The sequence below is a fragment of the Staurois parvus genome, unplaced genomic scaffold (genome assembly GCF_062004578.1).
Source record: "Staurois parvus isolate SC_StPar_1 unplaced genomic scaffold, SC_StPar_1.0 ptg001235l, whole genome shotgun sequence".
Classification (NCBI taxonomy): Eukaryota; Metazoa; Chordata; class Amphibia; order Anura; family Ranidae; genus Staurois; species Staurois parvus.
Window position 1 is genome coordinate 182,831 of NW_028319031.1, and position 26,226 is coordinate 209,056.

General features: G+C 48.2%; 1 long non-coding RNA gene across 1 annotated transcript in view; it reads left to right on the top strand.

Moving 5' to 3' along the window:
* Window positions 1–25,832, top strand: part of LOC149437969 (uncharacterized) — a 58,743-nt gene extending 32,911 nt beyond the window's left edge. Inside the window, exons 2-3 of the long non-coding RNA XR_016307973.1 lie at window positions 22,801–22,969; window positions 24,411–25,832. This is a non-coding gene — a long non-coding RNA (uncharacterized LOC149437969). The remainder of the gene's footprint in view (window positions 1–22,800; window positions 22,970–24,410) is intronic.
* Window positions 25,833–26,226: the final 394 nt, after the last annotated feature.

Genomic DNA, 26,226 nt, shown 5'->3' on the forward strand with positions numbered 1-26,226 from the left:
CTAATGATGTAGTCATCGAACTGCACAGGTGCCACCCCAATGTCCCTAATGATGTAGTCAGGGACAAACTCACCAGCCTCAGGGATGTTTGGTTGCCCAGGAAAGTCTCATCAAAAGAGAGGCTATGCTCAGCAAATGGGGACAGATGGCCATCATACAGCAGAGTGCAGGAGAGGGGCAGCATTGTATCTTCATGTTTGAAGCTGTGCAGGCACCAGTACACTATGGCTCTGCTGGAGCTAGTTGCATATACACAGCAAAGGAAATCTGCCCTGTCCCAGCATGTCCCATGGCTCCAGCAGCGCCATATTGGGGTGGTGTCGGGTGCCAAAGAACTACACCTCTGCAGACATTGGATAGGAGAAATGCCCAAGAAATGAAGAAAGGCGGACCAACTGTATAGGGGGCACCGCAGAGCTGCCGATCAATATGTGCAGCAAATAACTAGGGAGCCTAACGAAGCATTTCTGGGACAAAGCCTGGGACAATTAAGGGACAATCGGGACCGTCTTGGCAAATCCGGGACAGTTGGTATATATGCTATGTATAGACATCATGCCAGGGAAGGAGGTGCCATCTTGACACAGCAGCAAGCAGCATCTTGAAAGAAAGAAGGTGGGGGGAGAGAGAGAAGGGGGGGAGAGAGAAGGGGGGGGGAGAGAGAGAGATGGGGGCGAGCGAGAGAGAGAAGGGAGAGAGAGGAAGGGGGAAGGAGGGGGAGAGAGAGAGAGAGAGAGAGAAGGGGGGGAAGGAGAGAGAGGAAGGGGGAAGGAGGGGGAGAGAGAGAGAGAAGGGGGGGGAGAGAAGGGAGAGGAAGGGGGAAGGAGGGGGAGAGAGAGAGAGAGAAGGGGGGGGGGAGAGAAGGGAGGGAGAGGAAGGGGGAAAGAGCAGGGGCGGACTGACAACTCATGGGGCCCCCGGGCAATAGGGGATCATGGGGCCCCTGTGTCCTTGCCCAAACGCAAAAAAGGCTATGAAAAAGGTACCAGGGGCATCTCATGGGACCCCCTACTGACCCCGGGCCCTCGGGCAGTGCCCGAGTTTCCAAATGGTCAGTCTGCCCCTGGGAAAGAGGGAGGGGGAGAGAGAGAAGGTGGGGGGACAGAGAGAGGGGGGGAGAAGGGAGGGGAGGGGGGGTGGTGGAGAGAGAGACTGTAAATAGTGATAGTTTTTGTCATGTAAGTACCTGAATGTGTCTATGTATCAGCCTCTTGTAGTCTCTATACAGCAGATCTCAGACTGGGAAACAGAAGCAGCACACAGAGCCAATCCGTTGTGTTGCAATGCAAAGAGCATGCTGATAGTAGGAGAGACCAAACTGACAGAGAGATGACCTTATCAATCCACCGCTCCTTCTTTCCCTGTCCTGTCACTGGTCGGGGGAGGGAAAGGCACCTGTAAGTGAAAATGAAACAGACAGGGCTGTGCTATGTGGCAGAGCTGTGGAAACCTCAGGCCTGGATGGACACAAAATCATTTCATGTATACAGAGCTGCAATAATTTGTGTCTTTTATATCTGCTCGGCGTTCCGTTTGAAGTAGACCGACCCAGGCCTGTTAGAATTTCCATTGGGCTGCTAGTCTGCAGTTCCGTGTTGCGCTCTATGCTGTATATAGATACACCTTTCGGAATAATCGCGATGATCTGCGCACGATATTCCTGTGCCATCCGGGGGGACAGACGCCTGTCTAGGAATTCCTGCTCTCAGATCGCACACCTGCCCCTGCATGCACCACCGATAATGTGGGCTGCTGGGTCAGGAGCCCGGGGCCAACCTCTATATACCGCCAGCCGAGCAGCACCTGGAAAACGTGTTTTTCTTTCTTTTTATTCCCTATGAGCTCCACCTGTAAATGATATTTTCTGCCGGAACATGAAAAGGCGGAATATTTTAAGTGCTGTTGCTGTAGAAAAGGCAGAAGAGAGATCAGGATTATCCGGGATGGGAGGGGAAGGGATGTCAGATGTTGGATGACGGCTCTTTGAAGGTCTCTTTATATGGCGGCGCACAGCGGGGTGACGTCTTCTCTGCAGGTACATGAAGGAGACTCTGATGACTTCTAAGGGAGATAAATCGCCTTCACGTACCATGTGTGCCGCCGTTCCAGAGGATTCCCCGGATTCCTGGCTTCTCATCGGCTCCCCGAAGGTTGAGATCTGTTCCGAATTATCGCTGTGCTTCTTTACAGCAAATGGTGCCATTCATCTTCCCGATGTATGAGAGACGAGGAAACTGCAACAATGTATGAGAGACGAGGAAACTGAAACAATGTATGAGAGACGAGGAAACTGCAACAATGTATGAGAGACGGCGAAACTGCAACAATGTATGAGAAACGGTGAAACTGCAACAATGTATGAGAAACGGTGAAACTGCAACAATGTATGAGAAACGCCAAAACTGCAACAATGTATGAGAAACGGTGAAACTGCAACAATGTATGAGAAACGCCAAAACTGCAACAATGTATGAGAAATGGAGAAACTGCAACAATGTATGAGAGACGGCGAAACTGCAACAATGTATGAGAGACGAGGAAACTGCAACAATGTATGAGAGACGGCGAAACTGCAACAATGTATGAGAAACGGTGAAACTGCAACAATGTATGAGAAACGCCAAAACTGCAACAATGTATGAGAAACGGTGAAACTGCAACAATGTGTGAGAAATGGTGAAACTGCAACAATGTATGAGAAATGGAGAAACTGCAACAATGTATGAGAAACGGTGAAACTGCAACAATGTACGAGAAACGCCAAAACTGCAACAATGTATGAGAAACGGTGAAACTGCAACAATGTATGAGAAACCCAAAACTGCAACAATGTATGAGAAACGGTGAAACTGCAATAATGTATGAGAAATGGAGAAACTGCAACAATGTATGAGAACCGCCAAAACTGCAACAATGTATGAGAAACGGTGAAACTGCAACAATGTATGAGAAACGGTGAAATTGCAACAATGTATGAGAAACGCCAAAACTGCAACAATGTATGAGAAATGGAGAAACTGCAACAATGTATGAGAAACGGTGAAACTGCAACAATGTATGAGAAACGGTGAAACTGCAACAATGTATGAGAGACGGCGAAACTGCAACAATGTATGAGAAACGCCAAAACTGCAACAATGTATGAGAAACGGTGAAACTGCAACAATGTATGAGAGACAGCGAAACTGCAACAATGTATGAGAAATGGAGAAACTGCAACAATGTATGAGAAACGGTGAAACTGCAACAATGTATGAGAAACGGTGAAACTGCAACAATGTATGAGAAACGACGAAACTGCAACAATGTATGAGAAATGACGAAACTGCAACAATGTATGAGAAACGATGAAACTGCAACAATGTATGAGAAACGATGAAACTGCAACAATGTGTGAGAAACGACGAAACTGCAACAATGTATGAGAAAAGATGAAACTGCAACAATGTATGAGAAATGGAGAAACTGCAACAATGTATGAGAAATGACGAAACTGCAACAATGTATGAGAAACGACGAAACTGCAACAATGTATGAGAAATGGAGAAACTGCAACAATGTATGAGAAACGATGAAACTGCAACAATGTATGAGAAACGGTGAAACTGCAACAATGTATGAGAAATGGAGAAACTGCAACAATGTATGAGAGACGAGGAAACTGCAACAATGTATGAGAAACGGTGAAACTGCAACAATGTATGAGAAACGGCGAAACTGCAACAATGTATGAGAAATGGAGAAACTGCAACAATGTATGAGAAACGGTGAAACTGCAACAATGTATGAGAAACGGTGAAACTGCAACAATGTATGAGAAACGACGAAACTGCAACAATGTATGAGAAACGACGAAACTGCAACAATGTATGAGAAACGACGAAACTGCAACAATGTATGAGAAACGGTGAAACTGCAACAATGTATGAGAAACGGCAAAACTGCAACAATGTATGAGAAACTGTGAAACTGCAACAATGTATGAGAAACGGTGAAACTGCAACAATGTATGAGAAATGGAGAAACTGCAACAATGTATGAGAAATGACGAAACTGCAACAATGTATGAGAAACGACGAAACTGCAACAATGTATGAGAAACGACGAAACTGCAACAATGTATGAGAAACGATGAAACTGCAACAATGTATGAGAAACGATGAAACTGCAACAATGTGTGAGAAACGACGAAACTGCAACAATGTATGAGAAAAGATGAAACTGCAACAATGTATGAGAAATGGAGAAACTGCAACAATGTATGAGAAACGATGAAACTGCAACAATGTATGAGAGACGGTGAAACTGCAACAATGTATGAGAAAAGATGAAACTGCAACAATGTATGAGAAACGGCGAAACTGCAACAATGTATTGCTGCGTAATCCTACAAACGCCTGGGATTGATTGTGAGGGTCGGATTGGTGATGAAATCTGTCGCACGTTGCACACACTGCGTTACGGGGGTCCACTGCACCCCAAGTCTAGGTTCACACCTGAGCGTTTTCCATTCCACAGTCCATTTAACATGGTTTCCTAGGGGACAGGTTCACATCTCTGCGTTTTTCACCCGCTGCAGTTTTTTGGAAGGTTTCAGGGAGTTTTTTGAATGTGAGACGTTGCAGTTTTAGTTCAATAAACTTCAATGGAGATGCTGCAGAAATGGGTTCTGTGTGTTTTTGACGTGTTTTTGGCACGTTTTTGGATTTTGCGGTTTAATCTGCCCAGCAACAAGTTGGGAAAAAAACCCTACAAAACGCATCAAACACATCATAACGCATGTGCAGAAATGCAAAACGCACCGCAAAAAGCACTGCAGAAGCGGATCAAACACAAACTGCATAGGTGTGAGCTGAGTCGGTTTGCAGCACAATTTTGGTGTTCTGGATGCGTTTCTGCATGTACGTTTGGGATGCTTTCAGGTGTGTTCCCCTCTTCTTCTTTTTTTTTTTTTTGCTTCATCTCCATTAAGAACATTCCAATGCATTTTTGATGCGTTCCAGTCCATTTTGGATATGTTCCAGTGTGTTTTCGATGTATTCCAGTGTGTTCCAGTGCATTGTGATGCGTTCCCGTGCATTTTTTAATGTATTCCAGTGCATTTTGATGTATTCCAGTTCATTGTTTTTGCGTTCCAGTGCATGTCAGTGCATTTTTGGTGCGTTCCAGTGCATTTTTTGATGTATTCCAGTGCATTTTTGATGCGTTCCAGTGCATTTATTTGAGTTTTGCCAAGTTCCAGAAGCGTTTCAAACAGAAAAGATGTAGCATGTTCTAATGCACCAGAACACACTGCACTGGTGTGAAGGCCACCTGAATCTATATTAAACACTCTCCATGCGTTTTTGATGCAGAATAAAAATGCACCGGACTGCATTTGGTATGAACCAGCCCTTCGGGCCGATTCAGGGCCAGTTCACACCACAAAAACGCACTCCGTTCCGTCTGGAACACATCTGGACTGCGTTTTCTATAGTGTGAGCCGACCCTTAAATCCGCCGCTCATCTGAAGAGCAATCGAGATTTGGATCAATTTTTCAGACCCAAATTATCTTGACAAACGCGCCACGACGGTGTGCATTTCATGCGTTTGCAGGGCGTTTGTGTTGCTTCCCTGTTTGCTTCAATGGGCTGTGATGATGACCCGTTGGTTAGTTCACACTATAGAAACGCAGTCCAGATGCTTCCCAGACACTGCTTGCCGTTTTTCATGCGTTCCGGGTTAATTTTTTGCCATTTTTTGTTTTGAATGTGCGTTTTTGATGCGTTCCAGTTCATTTTTTTCCCCTCTCTTTTTCTTCAATTCAATTAGGGACATGTGCATTCCAGTGCATTTTTGTTGCATTCCGGTGCATATTTGGTGCGTTCTGATGCGTTTTTGTTGCATTCCAGTGCATTTTTGAGGCATTCCGGTGCATATTTGTTGCATTCCAGTGCATATTTGTTGCGTTCTAGTGCGTTTTTGTTGCATTTCGGTGCGTTTTTGTTGCATTCCAGTCAGGGGCAGACTGACAACTTATGGGGCCCCCGGGCAATAGAGGATCATGGAGCCACTGTGTCCTTGCTCACACTCAAACCACACCCAAAAAAGCCTATGAAAGGTACCAGGAGTATCACATGGAGCCCCCTACTGACCCCAGGCCGTGCCAGAGTTCCCAAATGGTCCGTCCGCCCCGATTCCAATGCGTTTTTGTTGCATTCCAGTGCATTTTTGTTGCGTTCCGTTGCGTTTTTATGCGTTTTACCACGTTTCAGTGCAGCTCTGTGCAGGTAAAATGCAGACTGCTCTATTTTTTTGTTTTCTGCACCCGGAACGCACTGGAACCGCAAGCACTGATGTGGGCAGCACAGCGGCTGAATGGTTAGCACTTCCACCTGGCAGTACTCGGGTCATCGGTTCGAATCCCAGCCACGGCACCACCTGCCTGGAGTTTGCATGCTCTCCCTGTGCCTGCGTGGGTTTCCTCCGGGTACTCCGGTTTCCTCCCACACTCCAAAGACATGCTGGTAGGTGAATTGGCTCCTGTCTAAACTGGCCCTAGTATGTGTATGTATGGATGTGAGTTAGGGACCTTAGATTGTACGCTCCTCGGGGGCGGGGACTGATGTGAATGTACAATATATATGTAAAGTGCTGCGCAAATTGACGGCGCTATATAAGTACCTGAAATAAATAAATAAATATGAACGATGACTGACAACCAGATCACCTACTTTCTGTGCGTTTTTGGATGCAGAAAAAAAAAGCACCTAAACCGCATGTCATGTGATCCGGCCCCTAATACAAAGCTCATCGGTCGATGAGAACGAACCCTCCGATGCGCGTTGGGAATCCCATCCGGAACTTTGCGCTCAGGATTCTCGGTCTGGTGAGGAGGGTGCGGAGAGAAGCCGCACAGAAGAGGATTGTTTGTTGCGGGGTAACGTCTGGCGACACAAAGCCGCTGTCACAGGTGTCACCGCCGCCATACATCGGCGTGATTTACTGCGGCAGGAAATGAAGACGTGACCTCTGTCCCACATTAAGGTATTCCTACAATGGGCCGCGCCTGGAATTCAGGATTCTGGCGGATTACCGCCAATTAAACGCAGAAAGAAAAGGGAGAACAAGCGGAGCGGGGAGGTCGCGGAGTCATTAGCACAAAATTAAAGCTGAAATATTAATGGCGGACAAATCGGGAGGCCAGAGGGGGGCGCCGCGCGGCGGGACAAAGAGCGCGCTGGAAGCTGCACTTTTCTGATGATAATTATGTTGTCTGCTCAGACCGCCGCTAGTAGCTTCCTAGAGACCGGATTGGCCGGGAGCCAGGACCAATCTGTGCTGGAACTCGGGAAAATTCCTGGACAGCTCCAGAGGATTCCGGCAGCAACAACAGAGGGCCCGGGGCCCCGCAGCACTCCACTACTTCTGTAAAGCTAAAGTTTAATCTGCTTATATTTTGGCTTCCCTAACCCCCCCCTTCATTGATCATTCTGTTTTTATGACATACCCAGGGGCGGACTGACAACTCATGGGGCCCCTGGGCAATAGGAGATCATGGGGCCCCTGTGTCCTTGCCCAAACTCAAAAAAGCCTATGAAAAAGGTACCAGGGGCATCTCATGGGGCCCCCTACTGACCCCGGGCCCTCGGGCAGTGCCCGAGTTTCCAAATGGTCAGTCCACCCCTGGACCTACCTAATTTAGGGGTCATCATTGCATTTCTGTGCTTCTCTATGCAATGCAGGCAGATCATGGCTGGTGGGAGGGTGCTGTACATAGCTTCCTGAAAACATCACAACACCCTTCCTCCTCTGAAGAGCCCTCAGCCCTGATGCAGGCAGTGGGTTGGCTCTTGGGAGGAGCTATGAAAATATCAAAATGCCATGATCAGGGGCAGACTGACAACTCATGGGCCCCCGGGCAATAGGGGATCATGGGGCCCCTGTGTCCTCGCCCACATTCAAACCACACCCAAAAAAGCCTATGAAAGGTACCAGGGACATCTCCTGGGGCCCCCTACTGACCCCGGGCCCTCGGGCAGTGCCTGAGTTCCCCAATGGTCAGTCCGCCCCTGGCCGTGATAGGTGGTAGTGGGTGTCGGGGCATTCCTAGGCTGCGGTAGGTAACGCCCACATGTGATGCTGACCATCAATGATTGGAAGAACTGAAATCCAAGAAATGAAAGGGGTGGGGCCAGGGACAGTCAGGCTGGGGAGGAAAGGGCTAGATCAGGGATCTCCAAACTTTAGTTTTCTGTCCTTCAGACTTTAGGGGGGCCGGACTGTGGCCAGTGGGAGAAGAAATTGTCCTGGCATCAGTGGGAGGAATAGTGCCCCATCATTTGGTGTCAGTGGGAGGAATAGTGCCCCATCATTGGTGTCAGTGGGAGAAATAGGGTCCCATCATTGGTGTCAGTGGGAGGAATAGTGCCCCATCATTGGTGTCAGTGGGAGAAATAGGGTCCCATCATTGGTGTCAGTGGGAGGAATAGTGTCCCATCATTGGTATCAGTAGGAGGAATAGTGCCCCATCATTGGTATCAGTGGAAGGAATAGTGCCCCATCATTGGTGTCAGTGGGAGGAATAGTGCCCCATCATTGGTGTCAGTGGGAGGAATAGTGCCCCATCATTTGGTGTCAGTGGGAGGAATAGTGCCCCATCATTGGTATCAGTGGGAGTAAACAGGGCCCCATCATTTGGTGTCAGTGGGAGGAATAGTGTCCCATCATTGGTGTCAGTGGGAGGAATAGTGCCCCATCATTGTATTAGTATCAGGGGGAGGAATAGTGCCCCATCATTGGTGTCAGTGGGAGGAATAGTGCCCCATCATTGGTGTCAGTGGAGGAATAGTGCCCCATCATTGGTATCAGTGGGAGGAATAGCACCCCATCATTGGTATCAGTGGGAGGAATAGTGCCCCATCATTGGTATCAGTGGGAGGAATAGTGCCCCATCATTGGTGTCAGTGGGAGGAATAGTGCCCCATCATTGGTGTCAGTGGGAGGAATAGTGCCCCATCATTGGTGTCAGTGGGAGGAATAGTGTCCCATCATTGGTGTTAGTGGGAGGAATAGTGTCCCAAGGGCTGGATAAAAGCAAGCAAAGGGCCACATCCAGCCCCCAGGCCGCAGTTTGGAGACCACTGGGATAGATGATGCTGGACGTCCTCCAGCCAGGAAATGAGGCGGAGCTCTCTCTGACTCCCTGCAGCTTCTAATGCACAATGTGAGGAGCTCACAGTGTGCGGTGACATCAGAGGAAGCCGTTTCAGTCCAGCAGAGGAGCCGCTACAACTGAAGGGGAAGCCGGAAGTCAGTAATGAATTCTGGGAGGACCCAAAGAATAATGTGTCCGGTTTCCTCCGGCATCTGCTGGATATCTCTCTTTCAATGGATTCTCCATCCAAATCTGAGGCCGACTCTCCAGGAAGACGAGTAGAATTCAGGGAAGGCTCTCGGGGGGAAGATTTGAGCTATTAATGGAGTCATTGAGGAAAGTGAGCCGCGGATTGGCTGCCGGCCATCACATTTCCTTGTTTCGGTGCCACGAAAAATAATGGGAAAAGGAAAGCAGCGCGGAGCACGTGGAGCCGGCTCAATGATCTGTTCAACGCGGAGATCTGAGCTCCGGAATCCGAGGATTTCACCAGGAAATAAAAATCTGCGGCCAATAAATATTCCAGGAATTCCTTCTTCTGCTGTGTGTGAGAGATGAACCCCGTACAGCAATGAGCGTTACGTAGGGTGGCCAGCACACCTAGCTGATGGCTGTGCTCAGCACAGGGGTGGTGGGAACCCCTCATAATGGGCACATCAGGTGTACAGACCCCAGAACTCAGCCCAGGGATGGTGGGAACCCCTCATAATGGGCACAGCGGGTGTAAAGACCCGGGAACTAAGCACAGGGATGGTGGGAACCCCTCATAATGGGCACAGCGGGTGTAAAGACCCGGGAACTAAGCACAGGGATGGTGGGAACCCCTCATAATGGGCACAGCAGGTGTACAGACCTGGGAACTCAGCACAGGGATGGTGGGAACCCCTCATAATGGGCACAGCGGGTGTACAGACCTGGGAACTCAGCACAGGGATGGTGGGAACCCCTCATAATGGGCACAGTGGGTGTACAGACCTGGGAGCTCAGCACAGGGGTGGTGGGAACCCCTCTTAATGGGCACATCAGGTGTACAGACCCCAGAACTCAGCCCAGGGATGGTGGGAACCCCTCATAATGGGCACAGAGGGTGTAAAGACCCGGGAACTAAGCACAGGGATGGTGGGAACCCCTCATAATGGGCACATCAGGTGTACAGACCCCAGAACTCAGCCCGGGGATGGTGGGAACCCCTCATAATGGGCACAGAGGGTGTACAGACCTGGGAACTCAGCACGGGGATGGTGGGAACCCCTCATAATGGGCACTGCTGGTGTACAGACCTGGGAACTCAGCAAAGGGATGGTGGGAACCCCTCATAATGGGCACAATGCGGTGTACAGACCTGGGAACTCAGCACAGGGATGGTGGGAACCCCTCATAATGGGCACAGCGGGTGTACAGACCTGGGAACTCAGCACAGGGATGGTGGGAACCCCTCATAATGGGCACTGCTGGTGTACAGACCCGGGAACTCAGCACAGGGATGGTGGGAACCCCTCATAATGGGCACAGCAGGTGTATAGACCCGGGAACTCAGCACAGGGATGGTGGGAACCCCTCATAATGGGCACAGCGGGTGTACAGACCTGGGAGCTCAGCACAGGGAAGGTGGGAACCCCTTATAATGGGCACATCAGGTGTACAGACCCCAGAACTCAGCACAGGGATGGTGGGAACCCCTCATAATGGGCACAGCGGGTGTACAGACCCGGGAACTCAGCACAGGGATGGTGGGAACCCCTCATAATGGGCACTGCTGGTGTACAGACTCGGGAACTCAGCACAGGGATGGTGGGAACCCCTCATAATGGGCACTGCTGGTGTACAGATTCGGGAACTCAGCACAGGGATGGTGGGAACCCCTCATAATGGGCACAGCGGGTGTACAGACCTGGGAGCTCAGCACAGGAAAGGTGGGAACCCCTCATAATGGGCACAGCGGGTGTACAGACCCGGGAACTCAGCACGGGGATGGTGGGAACCCCTCATAATGGGCACAGCAGCTGTACAAACCCGGGAACTCAGCACAGGGATGGTGGGAACCCCTCCTAATGGGCACAGCGGGTGTACAGACCCGGGAACTCAGCACGGGGATTGTGGGAACCCCTCCTAATGGGCACAGCGGGTGTACAGAGCCAGGAACTCAGCCCAGGGATGGTGGTAACCCCTCATAATGGGTGCAGCAGGTGTACCTTATATCAGGAAGTGCTTGAACAAGGCAGGATCACTGGGTATTTTTGTAATGATCGCTGTCCCTCAAGATATAAATCTGTATGTAATCGGTGTCGGCTCCGCTCTTAATTCCATTAACTCCAAGATTACATCTGCCCCGGGACCCTCATACACCAAGGATGCTCAGATCCGGGACCCTCGTACACCAAGGATGCTCAGATCCGGGACCCTCATACACCAAGGGTGCTCAGATCCGGGACCCTCGTACTGAAGATGCTCAGATCCGGGACCCTCATACACCAAGGGTGCTCAGATCCGGGACCCTCGTACACCAAGGGTGCTCAGATCCGGGACCCGCGTACACCAAGGATGCTCAGATCCGGGACCCTCGTACTGAAGATGCTCAGATCCGGGACCCTCGTACTGAAGATGCTCAGATCTGGGACCCTCGTACTGAAGATGCTCAGATCCTTCCTCCCTATTGGGGGGGGGGGGGGTGAGTGTCCTTTCAATGTTCTCCATGAATAGAAATCTCCATGGAGAAGAGAAGACATGTGTAGGAGACGTGCGGCAGAACATATGTGGACGGATTATGAATGCCATCCTATACAATGGCGCGGATTGCATTGACAGGCTGCGTGCCGGGAAGGTGCCGGGAAGGTTGTGATCCCCATCACTCAGGACCAGGCGTGCCGACAGATGATTTCAATTGTTCAATTTTCTCCTCCAATCTGTCAGGGAGATTCATCAAAGCAGAAAATAGGAACGGCCATTGCAGATTTCATGTCCTCAGACTCCCGACACACATGGTGATGAGATGTGGAAGGATCGTGAGATGTGGAAAGATCGTGAGATGTGGAAGGGTGTTGAGATGTGGAAGGGTGATGAGATGTGGAAGGGTGATGAGATGTGGAAGGATTGTGAGATGTGGAAGGGTGGTGAGATGTGGAAGGGTGATGAGATGTGGAAGGATTGTGAGATGTGGAAGGCTCATGAGATGTGGAAGGGTGATGAGATGTGGAAGGATCGTGAGAAGTGGAAGGATCGTGAGATGTGGAAGGATCGTGAGATGTGGAAGGATCGTGAGATGTGGAAGGATCGTGAGATGTGGAAGGGTGATGAGATGTGGAAGGATCGTGAGATGTGGAAGGATCGTGAGATGTGGAAGGATCGTGAGATGTGGAAGGGTGATGAGATGTGGAAGGGTGGTGAGATGTGGAAGGATCGTGAGATGTGGAAGGATCGTTCTCTTGTATAACAATGGCGGCCTTCCAGCAGCACGGCTTACATTTCCTCCATTCTAAATCAATATTTCCAAAACAGGTCCGTAGACATCAAGACCAAAAATTTGGGGCTTGTGGTTGGCGGGAGGGCAGAGGCGTAACTAGAACCTTGAGGGTTCCGGCAAAAGAAACCATGAAGGGCCCCCTTGACCACCAGAGACCTCTCCATCGGTTCTGGGACCCTTCCCTTCGAGTCCCTTACCTCCCTTTACTCTGTCCAAGTCCCAAGGAGATCGCAAGCAAGTCACACGACTTTCAGTAGAAGGACCTTTTCACATGTTTGGAAGCATCCTACTGTCTTGGTCCCCCCCACGGTGGCAGAATGCCAGGGCCCGGTCGCAAGTGTGTCTATAATATAATGGGGAGGTGTCCTGTAGTTCGCAGAGAGAAATAGGAAGGGCTGATAACATTTCTCCACATTTCAGTACAGCACAGGTGCGGTGCATAGGAAGTTAGAAGCTCATTAGATGTTTGGAATGATCAACAAGTATATGAAGATTGCACAGCAAAGACTAGACTAGACTGTAAGGCCAGGTTCACATCTGTGCGGCCATGCGGGCTGCATTTTGCATGGGCACGAGAGCCTATTCATTTGACATGGAGGGATGAAGTCCCTGCACTACTTCGGAAATCACACCCCACACGAGAACCGAGGTTCCCAGTATGGTTGCGATTTCCAGTGCGTGCGGCTTGCCATTAGAATTAATGACCCCCGCCCACGGGTCCCGCATTCTTCTGTTCTGGTGGTGCGGCTGCAGGTATTTTTGTGCGGGTCCCACAGTGGCACCACCCATACAGATGTGAACCTAGCCTAAGAGGAGAACGCGGCACATGGAGCTGGATGTGAACCAAGCCTAAGAGGGGAAAGAGGTACATGGAGCTGGATGTGAACCAAGCCTAAGAGGGGAACGTGGCACATGGAGCCAGATGTGAACCAAGCCTAAGAGGGGGAAGCGACGCATGGAGCCAGATGTGAACCAAGCCTAAGAGGTGGAAAGCGGCACATGGAGCCGGATGTGAACCAAGCCTAAGAGGTGGGAAGCGACGCATGGAGCCAGATGTGAACCAAGCCTAAGAGGTGGAAAGCGGCACATGGAGCCGGATGTGAACCAAGCCTAAGAGGTGGAAAGCGGCACATGGAGCCGGATGTGAACCAAGCCTAAGAGGGGAAAGCGGCACATGGAGCCGGATGTGAACCAAGCCTAAGAGGAGAACGCAGCACATGGAGCCGGATGTGAACCAAGCCTAACAGGAGAACGCAGCACATGGAGCCGGATGTGAACCAAGCCTAAGAGGAGAACGCGGCACATGGAGCCAGATGTGAACCAAGCCTAAGAGGGGAAAGCGGCACATGGAACCGGATGTGAACCAAGCCTAAGAGGGGAAAGAGGCACATGGAGCCGGATGTGAACCAAGCCTAAGAGGGGAAAGAGGCACATTATTATTATTATTATTATTATTATACAGTATTTATAAAGCGCCAATAGTTCGCTCAGCGCTGTACATTACAAAGGGAGACAGAACATGTGACAGAACAATACCAATACAATGCAAAACATGAGGGGATCGAGGGCCCTGCTCTTTCGAGCTTACAATCTAGGAGGGAGGGGGTGGTGGCACAGGAGGAGATAGCTGTGGGGGATGGAGTGGTAGGAAGAGTGGAGGAGGGAGGCAAGTTAGCAGGGGGTGGGGTAGGCTTCCCTGAAGAGATGGGTTTTCAGGGTGCGCCTAAAGGAGAGGAGAGTAGGTGATAATCTGATGGGTTGGGGCAGGGAGTTCCAGAGGATGGGTGACACCCTGGAGAAGTCCTGGAGGCGGGCATGGGAGGAGGAGACCAGGGAACTAGAGAGAAGGAGGTCTTGTGAGGAGCGGAGTGTGCGTGCTGGGCGGTACTTGGATATTAGGTCAGTGATGTAGTTCGGGGCAGTATGGTGGACAGCTTTGTACGTCAGCGTTAGGATTTTGAATTTGATCCGTTGCGCAATCGGAAGCCAATGGAGGGATTGGCAGAGGGGGGTGGCGGAGACAGAGCGGTTGGAAAGGTGAATGAGTCTGGCAGCCGTGTTCAGGATGGACTGAAGAGGGGATAGCCAGCGGCGAGGCAGGCCAGTGAGGAGGGAGTTGCAGTAGTCGAGTTGTGATATGATGAGGGAGTGGATGAGCTGTTTAGTGGTTTCTGGGGTTAGGAACGTGCGGATTTTGGCGATGTTGCGGAGGTGGAGTCTGCACGAGTTTGTTAAAGATTGGACTTGGGGCTGGAAGGATAGGTTGGAGTCCAGAATGACACCCAGTACTGTGGCCTGCAGGGCGGGTTTGATGGTAGCGTTGTTGGATGTGACGGAGAAATCAATGGGGGGTGGTGTCCGGGCTGGGGGGAAGACAAGAAACTCGGTTTTGGAGAGGTTCAATTTAAGGAAGTGGAGCGACATCCAGTCTGATATGTCGCTCAGTAGGTGTGTGATTCGGGCTGAGACCAAGGGGGTGAGGTGGGGGGTTGAGAGATAGATTTGTGTGTCGTCGGCATAGAGGTGGTAGTTGAAGCCGTGAGAGTGTATGAGTTGGCCAAGGGAGGAGGTATAGATGGAGAAGAGAAGGGGCCCGAGGACAGAGCCTTGAGGGACCCCAACAGAGAGGGGGAGTGAGGGGGAGGTGGTAGCATTATAGGTAACGCTGAAAGAGCGTTGTGACAGGTAGGATGAGATCCAGGAGAGAGCAGAATCTCTGAGGCCGAGGGAGTGTAGTTTTTTGAGGAGGAGGGGGTGGTCGACTGTGTCGAAGGCCGCAGAGAGGTCAAGGAGTAGGAGCACTGAATAGTGTCCATTAGCTTTGGCGGTTAGCAGGTCGTTGGAGAGTTTGAGTAAGGCAGTTTCGGTGGAGTGTAGGGGACGGAAGCCGGACTGTAGGGGATCGAGGAGGTTGTTGTCGTTGAGGTGAGAGCATAGGCGGGTGTAGACTAGGCGCTCGAGGAGTTTAGATGTAAATGGGAGCAGGGAGATGGGTCTGAGGTTGTTTGGGTCATTGGGGTCCAGGGAGGGCTTTTTAAGTATGGGGGTGATGTGTGCATGTTTCAGAGGGGAGGGGAAAGTGCCTGAGGAGAGGGAGAGATTGAAGATGTGGGTGAGGGAGCGTAGGATGGAGGAGGAGGAAGGTCGTAGGAGTTGTGAGGGGATAGGGTCGAGGGGGCAGGTGGTGAGGCGGGCATCAGAGAGGGTCTTGGAGACTTCCTCGATGGTAGTAAGGTCAAAGGTGTGGAGTGTTGGGGGAGCTTCAGTATGAGGAATGTAGGGTGGGGTGGAAGAGGAGGTCAGAGCAGTGGTGGGGCCGTGGGAGAGGGGTGATGAGGGGGTAGCTGAGTGAGGGTGAAGGGGGTTGGAGAGAGTTTGAGCAGCGACGAAGTCCCTGCGGGTTATGTCGAGGGGGAGGGGGGATAAGGGGGTAGCTGTGTGAGAGGGGACAGGTTGAGAGGGCGTGTGAGTTGCGGCAATGTCCTTGCGAATTGTGTCAATTTTGTTTTTGAAGTGATTGGCAATCTCAAGGGCAGTGAGTGAGGTGCTGGGTGGAGGTGGGGGTGGAGAGATGGAGCCGGATGTGAACCAAGCCTAAGAGGAGAACAAGGCACATGGAGCCAGATGTGAACCAAGCCTAAGAGGGGGGAAGAAGCGCATGGAGCCAGATATGAACCAAGCCTAAGAGTGGAAAGCGGCTCATGGAGCCAGATGTGAACCAAGCCTAAGAGGGGAAAGCGGCACATAGAGCCAGATGTGAACCAAGCCTAAGAGGGGAAAGCGACACATGGAGCCAATCAGTTGTACTGCGATTCTCATGTGATAACCGCACACAGGCTGGTAGGAGGAGAAGGCAGAGTGACAGAAAGATGAGCTCAGCAGTCTGCTGCTTCTCCTTTTGATGTTCAGTCACAGGCTAGGCGAGGGACAAGACCTGTAAGTGCTACTGAACTTCAGCAAACAGGTCTTCTGCCCTGCCAGACTGGACTATGCTATGTGACAGAGCTGTGTAAATATCAGGACCGGATGGACAAAAATGACAAATCCTTTAGCAGGTAGAACAGCTCTTTTTTTATCTGCATTTCATCTGTGTATTTACAGTATCTGTTTGCCTGGAATTCAGCTGTGAATCCAGAAGAGACATCTTATGTTTACTAATTAATCGGGGGAATCCACTTAAAGAACTAGGCCTGCAGCCAAATGGCCGTGTTAATGAGGAGCGAAGCGTGGGAACGCGCTGTATTTCAGGTCTGTGTCTATATCAACTTTAAGAAGAATCGTTCCAGAACTGGAAGCTTGGATGAAGATCCCCCAAATTACAGTCGGCACAAAATTCTGACTTGTAGAAATCCATCTGTGGCTACATCTGGTAACAATATAACAGTAACAATTAAACACGGAACGCATTTCTAAGTATGTCGAAATGCGTTCCGTGTTTAATTGTTACTATGTCGCACACGCTTCAAAGAGCTCAGCCTTTCTGTTTAGGAATTGTGTTGTCCAGCAGCGCTATGAAACATCCCAGCGACACGGCTGTCAGTCTACGGGGCTCTGCTGGGATTAACATACTCCTCAGTATTATCCCTCTTTAGGCCGGTTTTAGGCACAATGAACTTGAACGGGGCATGTAATCCTTTTAGAGATAGGAATGTCGTTGAATTCCCTTCCAAAATCCTCCGAAGGAGAAGTAAGTTGGATGCTTCTGTACAGTAAAATGCAAAGGTTGTGGAGGTCCACTGCGGACCAACTCCATGTTTACGATAAAAGGAGATTATGAGACATAAAGCGGAGGGAGCATCTATAATGTTTCTTCGGTTTTATCCCTTTACATAAGTAAAGGAATCTTAAGTGATGACATCATAAGGGCACAGAGGTCTTCACTTCTTTGGAAGTAGGAACTAAGAGGTCTTCATTATGTTGGAAGTAAGATCTATGAGGTCTTCAAAGAACCAGCAAACACAAATGCTCCTTCGCTTGGGGATGGACTCGATGCAGGCTACAACCACATTAAGAATGTCCTGGAACATGCACACCTTGCTGCCCTCAATAGACCGGGGAAATCCAAATATACTGAATGAGGAAAGAACAAACAGAGGGTGCACAGGCCTAGTGCATTACCATAAAAAGTGCCTTGACTTTATTGTCGTTTTTGAGTACAACTCCTACTTTATTTCTTATTAAACATTTTTTATGGTAATGCACTAGGCCTGTGCACCCTCTGTTTGTTCTATGAGGTCTTTACTCTGTCGGAGTTGAGATCTAAAATGTGTCCAGACCTTTGGATATGGGATCTAAAAGGTCTTTATTCCATTGGAGGTGGAAACTAAGAAGTCTTCACTCTGCTGGAGGTGGGATCTAAGAAGTCTTCTCTGTGTTGGAGGTGATATTTAAGAAGTCCTCACTCCGTTGGAGGCGACATGTAATAGGCCTTCACTCCACTGGAGATGGAAACTAAGAAGTCTTCACTCCATTGGAGGTGGCATCTAAGAAGCCTTCATTCTGCTGGAGATCAGATCTAAGAGGTCTTTTCTGTGTTGGAGGTGGGATCTAAGAAGTATTCACTCCATTGGAGGTGGGAATTTAGAGGTCCTCATTCAATTAGAAATGGGGTCTAAAAGGTCTTCACTCCACTGACAGTGGGACCTACGTAAAAAGTCTTCACTCTATTGGAATCCAAGAGGTCTTCACTCCAATGAAGGTGAAATCTAAGAAGCCTTCACTCCCTTGGAAGTAGGATCTAAGAGGTCCTCACTTTGGAGGTGGGATCCAAGAGCTCTTCACTCAATTAGAGATAGGATCTAAGAGGTCTTCAATCTGTCGGAGGTAGAATCTAAGAAGGCTTCACTGTGTTGAAGAGGTCTTCACTCCATTGGAGATTAGATCTAACAGATCCTCACTCGATTGGAGGTGGAGGTCTTTACTCAATTAGAAATAGAATCTAAGAGGTCTTCACTTCATCAGACGTTGGATCCAAAAGCTCTTCACTCTACCTGATTAAAGAGATCTGCCTGATTGTAGAGATCTAAGTGGTTGCCTTGTGTCACTTCCTCTACATACAGGGCACCCCATTGGATACCAGTACCCCATTGATAATATTTGCTGTCAATCAAAGTGACAACACCACAATGCAGAGCTGTAATCCATGTGGATTCAGCACTGAGCAGTGTTACCATGCTGCAGTAAACTCACTGCAGGCCATTCAGCATTTTCACCCTTGGAGAGAGTCAATGGTAGGATCACTAGGTATGTAAATATGCTAAGCTTTACCATATTAAGATTTATTTAGTTTGATATGCTTCCTTTTTAAATGATTGGCTTGCATTTTTTTTAATTTTAGGTACAGTTATACTTTCATATATCAGTGGTCTCCAAAATTTGGCCTGGGGGCCAGATGCGGCCCTTTGCTTGCTTTTATCCGACCCTTGGGGCAATATTTCATCCACTGATGCCAACAATGGGGCATAATTCCCCCCATTGACACCAATGAAGGGGCACAATTCCTCCCATTGACAGCAAAAATGTAGCCCAATTTCTCCCAGTGACACTAACAATGGGGCCCAGTGACCAATCACCAATGATGAGGCACAATCCCTTCCAATGACACCAAAAATGGGGCATTGTTTTTTCCAGCTGATGCCAGCACCTTTTCTACTCCCAATGGCCATGGTCCAGGCCCCCTAAAGTCCAAAGGACAGTAAACTGGCCCTTTGTTTAGAATGTTTGGGGACCCCTGATGTATATCATACTTCCATAGCGCCATCATACTGTATTCTGTAGTGTTTTGTGAGTAGAGTATATAGCAGGGGCGGACTGACCATTTGGAAACTTGGGCACTGCCCGAGGGCCCGGGGTCAGTAGGGGGCCCCAGGAGATGCCCCTGGTACCTTTTTCATAGGCTTTTTTGAGTTTGGGCAAGATCACGGGCCCCATGATCCCCTATTGCCCGGGGGCCCCATGAGTTGTCAGTCCGCCCCTGGTATATAGTGACACTTATAACAAATCTGGACAATAAGAGTTTGCAGTCTGTTAGTCTCAGTACGAATGAGCCTCATTCTGCCATTGAATATCATGCTGCAGAAAAAAGCAGAGAGGCGAGAGACAGGACGGCTCCTAGAGGTATCATGAGGATAGAAAGTGTTGGAGTAACAGATTATTATTATCCTCATTCTTATTAATGCATTCTGACGGGTTCAAGTTACTATCACGCCAGCAGCCTCACTGATAGAGACATGTAATCTCCATTAGAGGACGCCTTCAGGGGAACGTTCCCGAGTGCAATCTTCCAAGCCTCAGACCCAGATGAGCCCTACAGCCTAGACAAGCTGCTTCTTCAGTTTCATTATGAGCAAAGCCAACCACTGACAGACGATTTCTAGGACTGAAGAGGGTTTCTAAAATCAGAACAAGGCTGGGCGCTCACCTCATCTTTGCCTCATCATGTATTAATAAAAGAATTTTAATTGGGAGGGGAAATAGATCTGCTCTACAAAAACAAATTGATTTACTAAAGGAGCGGAGAACATTCACTTAGCTGTAAATAAGATTGAGAGATCATTTCAAGGCTGAAATGTAATTGTATTTATTTATTTAAATCTATAGTCTACCATTCCTGAAAATAATGAATGCAGCTTTTGCCTGCTCTGTGATCCAGCACAGGTCTTCTTCTGGGTCAAATGACGTCCTCTGTCATTCAGCTCACTTCCTGGAGTGTAGGACGTCATGGTCCCACCCCATGGGAAACAGGAGGAGGCCGTGTGTGTCACATGACTAGCATGAAAAAAAGCTAAGTATAAAAAAATAAAAATATATACTAGGTATCTCTCTCTGCCAATCCCTCCACTGGCCTCCACTCTGTGTCCTCCATCCCTCTCTACCAATCCCTCCACTGGCCTCCACTCTGTGTCCCCCATCCCTCTCTGCCAATCCCTCCACTGGCCTTCACTCATTGTCCTCCATCCCTCTCTGCCAATCCCTCCACTGGCCTCCACTCGGTGTCCTCCATCCCTCTCTGCCAATCCCTCCACTGGCTTCCACACGGTGTCCCCCCATCCCTCTCTGCCAATCCCTCCACTGGCCTTCACTCATTGTCTTCCATCCCTCTCTGCCAATCCCTCCACTGGCCTCCACTCGATGTCCTCCATCCCTCTCTGCCAAGCCCTCCACTGGCCTTCACTCGGTGTCCTCCATCCCTCTCTGCCAATCCCTCCACTGGCCTTCACTCAGTGTCCTCCATCCCTCTCTGCCAATCCCTCCACTGGCCTTCACTCAGTGTCCTCCATCCCTCTCTGCCAATCCCTCCACTGGCCTTCACTCCTTGTCCTCCACCCCTCTCTGCCAATCCCTCCACTGGTCTCCACTCAGTGTCCTCCATCCCTCTCTGCCAATCCCTCCACTGGCTTCCCATTGCCCAACGGATAAAATTAAAAACATTAACAATAACATATAAACCCATTTATAACTCTGCCCCAAATTACATCACCGATCTTGTCTCCAAATATCAAGCTGTACTCTCCGCTCCTCACACAACCTCTTGCTCTCCAGCTCCCTTGTCTCCTCCCATCCCATCTCCAGGACTTCTCCAGAGCTTCCCCCATCCTCCGGAACTCTCTAACCCAATTTATCAGACTAACGCCTACTCTGCTCACTTTTAGGCGATCTCTGAAAACCTATCTCTTCAGGGAAGCCTATCCTGCCCTCAGCTAATAGTGGAATCTTCTATTTCTCCTACCAGTCCATCCCTCACAGTTACTACCTTTTGTACCACCAGAGGGGCTCTCCCTCTTAGATTGTAAGCTCCCAGGATCAGGGCCCTCCTATCCCTCTTGTATTGAACTGTATTGTTGTTGTATTGTCTCCCGTTATATTGTAAAGTGCTGAGCAAACTGTTGGCGCCATAAATCCTGTATAATAATAATAAAGGTGTCTTCTTGATGAGTAGAGTAAGCCAAAAAGAGTTTCCTTTTCTATGATTGGATGATTGAAGTGATTGAAGTTCACCTTTTTTTTCACCAATCTGGTTGACCATTCTACACTGCCCTTGCCTTAGTTATCTGGTGTGTGTGATAGCACTGGATCTAAGGTTTGATCTTGGTGAAAATACTGTGGAGACCATTTTCCTTCCAGGGGCTGGTACCCAAAGAAGGTTCCCTGTTAGGGTTTCGGGTTTCTACCTGACAGCAATGAAGAAGAAGACGCTCCGCTGGAAAACTCTTTGGTGGGCATAGAGGTTCGCCTAATCCAAAAGTTTGCCATACTTGAGGGTATATTTGAGAAATTGATTGAAGGTAGTAGTTCACAGGCAACAGGTCAAGCCAGTGCATTTTGGGGGAACTACTTCGCCCTTCTTCAGGGCTGTAAGCATAGATGTGATGGGAACAAATCTGGAAACCTGGAAATAGTTGGAACAGTGATATGACAAGGAATGAGGCTGCTTTTAACAGAGTGGCGGTCATAGACCTACATCAAGCAGGCACCAGGGAAAAGCTGACTCTTCTTCAATTTTTGTTTAATTTCCGGTTGTTGGTTAGATCTGTGTTTTCCCATAAAGAGCCCTATGACTTCCTAAATTTTCACCTCTTTTCCCGAATCTTCTCTTTTTCCAATAAGTCCTACCAGGGGCGAACTGACAACTCATGGGGACCCCGGGGAATAGGGGATCATGGGGCCCCTGTGTCCTTGCCCACACTCAAACCACACCCAAAAAAGCCTATGAAAGGTACCAGGGGCATCTTATGGGGTACCTTACTGACCCCGGGTCCTCGAGCAGTGCCCGAATGATCAGTCCGCCCCTGTGCTCTACTGACCAACTTCCTAATTTTCTTCCACCAGCCGTGTTCTACAGTATAGGGTAAATACATAGATCTTTATGAAATATCCTGATTTCCGGCTTTCTCTCCTCTGACTCTTATGATATTAAAACTGTATTAACAATGTTGCAAATTGTCTTTGAAATTTGGATAATCCGTACACTGGATACTCATAAAGCTGCAAGCTGCATTATAGATGGAATTAATTTCCAGACTCTGGCAAAAGAAGTCCAACCACTAAAGCAACAACGGCACATTTAAATGTATATTCATTATCAGAGGATGTATCATGCTGACCAGAATTTAAAAAAAAATTGTATTTTTAATTTCTGAAAATGGTATTACTGTATATGTTGCCACATAGCACAGAGTACTAAGGACCTTCTCCTCTCCACAGCTCCACTAGGTGAAGGCTCAGACAGGAAGGATGAAGAGCAGAATATTCGCACCCTTGTGAGTCAGAACAAGAACACGCGTCACGTGCCTCAGCGTCAAGGAGCCTTAAGGAAACTCCGGCGCCAAAGACCACGCCTCTCTCACAAAGGGCCAATGCCCTTCTAGAAAAGGTAAGACTCAAAGAAGCCCAAGTACAGTGTCCATGCCACCATTTTCCTTAAGAAAAAAAATCAGATCAAAATTTATTTCTAGCAAAAAAAATTTTCATTTTTGAATAGAGTAAGGGAAAATCCACTATGTTCACCCAGTGTGTAGAGAAGTAGAAGAGGGGCCCTTCAGACCCCTTCAGACTTCTCTAGGGCACCCTACTTGCTGAAGTAGCAGTGAAGGGGATCCTTTTGGGCTCTTACTTGTACTTGGCTGTGGTTGCCCTTTTAACACCACTGTCCTAATAAGGATGTATAATACTAATATATATATATATAACCACATAGGGCACATAGGCTTTGGCAAACAAGGCATTTGCCTAAGGTAGCATTTTTCAGGGGGGCAGCACCAGGGACACAAGAAGCATGGGGACCAGGTGGGATCTGAGAGAGGTTGCAGGCTGCTTGATGGTGCATGCAGAGACTAACTCTTGTTCCCGGGGATGTCCGAAGCTGAAGGTGAGTATCTTTCTTGACGAGGGGGGGTGTTAGTGGAAGGCTCTCTCAGGTGAGGGGTGAGCAGGGGTGTTGTTGGTCAATGTCAGGTTCTCTCCATGGGGGAGCACCTGATTTTTGTGTTGCCTAGGGCAGCACAAAACCTAAATACACCACTGGCAGAAAGAGGAAGGAGGTTTCTACAGGAGGGGTGATTGGTGCGGCGGGGGGCATTTACTAGAACAGATTACCAGTAGTTCCCCCTTGCAGCAGCTGAAAGCCGGTGGGAGGGAGTGGAGATTAATATGGTAGCACTGCGAGGAAGGCGAGGGGTGCATACAGGGGAGCCCAGGCAGCAGGGGGAAGGGGGAATCCTAATATAGACAGAAGGGGGTGATCATTGTGGCTGGGGGCAATTACAGGAATCTATCCCCTGAATGAATCTCCCTACAACAGCTGAAAGCCAATGGGTGGGAGAGAAGGAGAAGCAAGCTTTCAGCTGCTGCAGGGACAGCCTTACAGGGGATCGGTTCCAGTAATTTCCCCCTCCAGTCACCCCTTCCTTTCCACGATCTGATTCCTCCTGCTGAACTGATAGGGCCTGGGCGCCACACAAATGGACCGGTGGTACCTGCCCTTGTCAGTGGCCCTGGACTGCAGATGAAAACCATTTCCAGTTGCCTTCAATAATACGTAATATAGAACATAATTGCATAACCTGGAATGTAATGAGGGAGCATGCCTGTATAGCTTGGTCAGCAGTTGGTCAAGCAGACACTTCCATAGATGAGGCAAATATCAAATACAGCAATCTACTGTTACAGTAATGGTATGTCTGCAGACGTGAGGCCAGAAGACTATAAAACGTCTAAATTTAAACCCTTAAGTCTGTTTCATATCAAATCTCCTTACTGTATGCAAAACATTTCTTCCATGTCATATTAACCCCTTGTGATGTCTTTTCTTCCAGATGGTTTGCCAAGAGACCTACTCTTTTTTTTTCTACTGAAGTTATCTGGTTTGTTTGACTCTGGACCCCTTGGGTGAGGGAAAAGTTCCAAATGAAAATCCTAGCCTCCCGCCTCGTGCCTCTCGGATCTGTCTACGTCTGGATGCCTTCCCGTCTGACAAAGCAATGGATTCAGGGACACTTCTTGGGAGAGGATTATCTGACCCTGTCCAGGATAGGACAAGTCTGGCTGCAGCTTAAATTGGCCTTTGTTCCCTCAGGAAAGCTTGTTTAATTACTACTGGATCAAGACTTCAACTACATTGTTATTGCCCGAAGGTCTACCTTACTGATTTATTGGCCGTGCCATTGCGGGTGCTGAGGAAACAGCATAGACTGCTCAAAATTAATGACTTTAAAGCCAACATCATTCACTTTTGGTTACTTTACGATATTCCTTTCCTATCCAAATCAGCTGCCTTGTTGACATAGCCCAAGTCAACTGCCTCGTTGGTGGTGCTGGTGCCATTGCTGGTGCTGAGGAGACAGCATAGACTGCTCAAAATGAATGACTTCAAATCCAACAACATTCACTTTTGGTTACTCTACGATATTTCTTTCTTATCCAAGTCAACCGCCTCGTTGACATAGCCCAAGTCCACCTGGTTTTCAGTCAACTTCATCAGAATTGGCCCACCAACTTTCTCCCAATGTGTTTCGTCCATCACCTTGCTCCTCAAATGTCTTTCAAACCAGATAAATGAACTTTCTTCAAATTTTAATATGCAGACAAGAATGATTATCTAAGTTTCCTTATGAACTTGTAAACATTTTCTAAAGGTTCTTTATTAACAAACCACGATTGCCATTGGCCAGAGAGCGTAAAGGCCTCAATGTCCATTCTCCTTTGCGTCCAATATCTATGTATCGCGTCTGTCATAATAGCACTTTCTAAACTGGGTCATTTTAATGAAAATCAAAAAAAAAAAAAATTGTACAAAAAACAGTATTGTCCCTTTCCTTCAGACTTTCTTCCCTTCTTTTAAAACAAATGGATTTTTATGTGTATATGTATATATATATGTGTATGTATCTCTGGAAAGAAAAATTCTTATTTTTTTTAAATATTAATGGCTGTATTCTATTTATTTTGTGATATTTTAATTTAAAGCGATTGTTAGAGAATTGTGGTTCTTGGGCATTTGCATATTTTACTAAATATATACAAAAAAAAATTATACTGAACAATTATTTCTCCTCGCATTATCTTCTGACCAAAAACATCTCTATAGTTCCTTAAAGATGTGACTATCCCTAAATAAAATTACAATTCTGAAAATATTACTACAACTATATATTTTTCAGAGAGAATAGCACTGTTTTTTTTCTGTCTAACACATCATTATACATGAAAAAAATTAAAGTTGAATATTCCATTTTAAATTCTTTTCTGTCAGTGTTTTCCCTCATTTGGGCAAATGGGGAATTCAATATTATTATTTATTATTATTATTATTATTATTATTTTATTATTATACAGGATTTATATAGGACCAACAGTTTGCTCAGCGCTTTACATTACAGTTGGAGACAATACAATAACAATACAGTTCGATACAAGAGGGATTTGAGGGCCCTGCTCCTTGGAGCTTACAATCTAGGAGGGCGGGGTGAATGGTACAGTAGGAAGTCACTGGGGGGGATGGAGTGGTTGGAAGAGTAGAAGATTCCAAAATTAGCAGAGGGCGGGATAGGCTTCCCTGAAGAGAGAGGTTTTCAGTGATCGCCGAAAGGCACGTAGAGTAGGTGATAATCTGATAGATTGGGGTAGGGAGTT